Source organism: Solanum pennellii, chromosome 8 (genome assembly GCF_001406875.1).
Source record: "Solanum pennellii chromosome 8, SPENNV200".
Taxonomy (NCBI): domain Eukaryota; kingdom Viridiplantae; phylum Streptophyta; class Magnoliopsida; order Solanales; family Solanaceae; genus Solanum; species Solanum pennellii.
The window spans coordinates 29,534,787-29,538,262 of NC_028644.1; positions in this window are offsets into that span (position 1 = coordinate 29,534,787).

Below are 3,476 nucleotides of genomic sequence, written 5' to 3' on the forward strand. Positions count from 1 at the left end.
AATAAGGATTGTACTTTAAAGTAATCCTTGTTTAACAACAATTTCCTTACCTTATCTAATAAGGATTCAAGGCAAAAAGAACTCTATAAGAAGAGAACGATGCAAATGAAGAATCCCACGACTTCACATAGAGAGAAAAGTGAGATTTATTCATCAAACTGAAGTCTTCAAGATCGATAGGTTTGCTAAGTTTAAAACGTTCTTGAGTGAGAAGGTTTTCAACATGTAAAACTATTTTCTTGTTTAGTTCTTGATTGTAAGTTACGATTTATTGTACAAGGGGTGGGTTTGGCTCTTTGTAGGGTTGAGTTTCAGTGAGGGTTGTAACAAAAGGTGGGTTTGGCCTTTTGGAGAGATCGATTGTAGTCAATCGAGAGAGGTAGTAGAGATAAGGCTTTGTGATTATTGAGTTGTAATCACAAAATCTTATAGTTGAATTAATAAAACGAGGTTTTTCCTTCCTTGAGTGAAGAAGTTTTTTAATTTAATAAGTGTTTGTGTCTTTACTTAAAAGCAACTTACAAGAACCTAGTTCTTGTTCTGGGGTAAGGTTTCTTCAATTGGTATCAGAGAAGGTCTTTTCGATAAAAGATTCACACCTTGAAAAGACTCAATGGCAGCACCACCTACCCCACAAGAGGGAGCTTCACAAACACGACCACCACTGTTCAATGGCAAATATTATGGATGGTGGAAAAATCGTATGATGGACCATCTTATTGGCGAAAACCCTGATCTATGGGGAGTAATTCTAGATGGCCCAACCATACCTATGAAAACCGCAACTGATGGAATCACCAAAATCCCAAAGGAAAGAAAAGAATGGAATGCTGAAGACAAGCTTGCAATCCAAAACAATGCCAAAGCCAAGAAAATTTTGATCTGTGGCATAGGACCAGACGAATACAACTGAATCTCGTCTTGTCAAGATGCCAAAGCCATATGGGAAACACTACAAACCGCTCATGAAGGAACAACGCAAGTCAAGAAGTCCAAAATTGATAACTTGAACAGGCAATATGAGCTGTTCAGGATGGCAGAAGGGGAGACTATTCAAGACATGCACACCAGGTTCACCTCCATCATCAATGAGATGTACTCCTTGGGAGAGATAGTTCCTAATGGAAAGGCAGTAAGGAAACTCTGGAGTGTCCTTCCTGAAACTTAGGAAATCAAAGTCGAGGCTATCACTGAAGCCCGCGACCTAGACTCACTGGCCATGGATGAGTTAATTGGTAATCTCATCACATACGAACTCAAGAAAAACCAAGAAAAGGAAATTGGAGGGAAAAGGAAGGAAAGCAACCTGGTTCTAAAGACTACTACATCGGATGATTTTGAAGATGAAAATATTGCTCTCATAACCAAAAGGTTCACCAGAATGCTAAAGAGAGGGCAGGCCTTTCAAAAGAAAACTTCTCAAAAACCATCTGAAAACACTAAAGACCACGTTTGTCATAAGTGTGGGAGCCCAGATCACTTCATCAAATTCTGTCCACTTTGGGCTTTAGAGCAGAAAAAGGCAAACTTTGAGAAGGGAAAAGACATCAAGAAAGATAAGTTTGTCCCCTCAAACAGAAGAATGACAACTCAAGAGGCAGATATTTCAATGAAAAGGGCCTTTGAAGCAATGGGGAATTCATCTGATGAAGAGTCTGAGGGTGATGAGACAGAAAACAAGTCCCTTCTTGCACTAGAACAAGAAGATGATTATGACTTTCTTGCTCTTGTAGCAGTGGAAACAAAGGAAGAAAAGGAAACCTGCAGATCACAAGAAACCATACTAGCACTCATGGCTGGATCAGATTCTAAAGAGGATAAAGAAGAAGAAGATATGAATGAAAAGGTTAGTCTTCATCACATACAAGACAATCTAAACTCATACTCAAAAAGGGAGCTAGAATCTTTACTCTACACTCTCATTGATGCATATAAAACCATAGACTCAAAAAGGGAATTGATAATGGAAGACTATGCATCACTAAGACAAGAAAACAAGATTCTTGAAAAACAAAATCTTCATCTTTTATCCAAGAATACTGAACTAAGTAAAAACCTAGACTTGGTAACTAAAAGGAATGAAGCACTCTCCAAAGAGCTTCTTGTGACTAAAACTGAAGCAGAAAATGGAATGAGATGGACCAGGTCCTCCATATTGCTTGACAACATTCACAAGAATCGCACATCTAAGAGACATGGGATAGGTTTTGATAGAACTAGCTCTCAAGTAAAAAATCCCAACATAGATTGTCTATGCATGCACTGTGGGCTGGTAGGGCATAAAAGTCATGATTGTCAAAGAAAACAAACTGCTCATAACAAAAACTTGAAATCTTTGAAAAAACCTCATCATAAGAAACCCAATGAGCAAAAACAAATTCCTACAGTCAAATCTCTTCCTAGATGGGCCAGAAGAAATCTTATTCATCCATTCCCTAAGCATAAATCAAAGTGGATTTGGGTACCAAAATCTAATCCCCAAAATTAAATTGCAGGGATCAGTAAAGAGGAAGCAACAACAATGGTACTTGGATAGTGCATGTTCCAGACACATGACTGGAGATAAAAGAAGCTTCCTCTCACTCAAGAACATCAAAGGAGGAAACGTTGCCTTTGGTAATGGAAAAAGTGGTGAAATTCAGGGAATTGGAAAGGTTGGATCAATGGATTCTCATGCAATTGAGAACGTATATTATGTGAATGGCCTACAACATAATCTATTGAGCGTATCTCAAATATGCGATAAAGGAAACAATGTTCTCTTTACACAAAAGGAATGCAGAGTAATAAACTCAGTGACTGGAAACCTGGTTCTACTAGGTAAGAGACACAAGAATGTGTACAAAGCCAAGATTGTTGACTCCAAGGAAGATACTCTTAAATGTGTAAGTGCAGTCTCTGATTGCTCCATGCTATGGCACAAAAGAATGGGACACATTAGCATGACAACTATAAACAAGCTCATATTTAAAGACCTGGTTAGGGGACTGCCAACCAAAAGTTTCAAGGACAACCAAGTATGTGGAACCTGCATTCAAGGAAAACAGGTTAGGTCATCCTTCAAACCAAAGTTGACAGTAAGTACTACCAAGCCACTAGAACTGCTTCACATGGATTTGTGTGGACCAATGCGTGTACAAAGCAGGGGTGGAAAAAGATATGTGTTTCTAATAGTTGATGACTACTCAAGATTCACTTGGACATTGTTTCTTGCAACAAAGGATCATTCACTATGTTTGAAATCTTTGCAAAGCTGGTTCAGAAAAAATTCAACAAAGAAATAATCAGCATCAGATCTGATCATGGGCTGGAGTTTGAGAACTCACAATTCCTACAATTTTGTACTACAAATGGGATTGAGCATAACTTCTCAGCACCTAGAACACCACAACAAAATGGTGTTGTTGAGAGGAAAAATAGAACACTGGAAGATATTGCAAGAACAATGTTAATCTCAAGCAAACTTCCAAAATTCT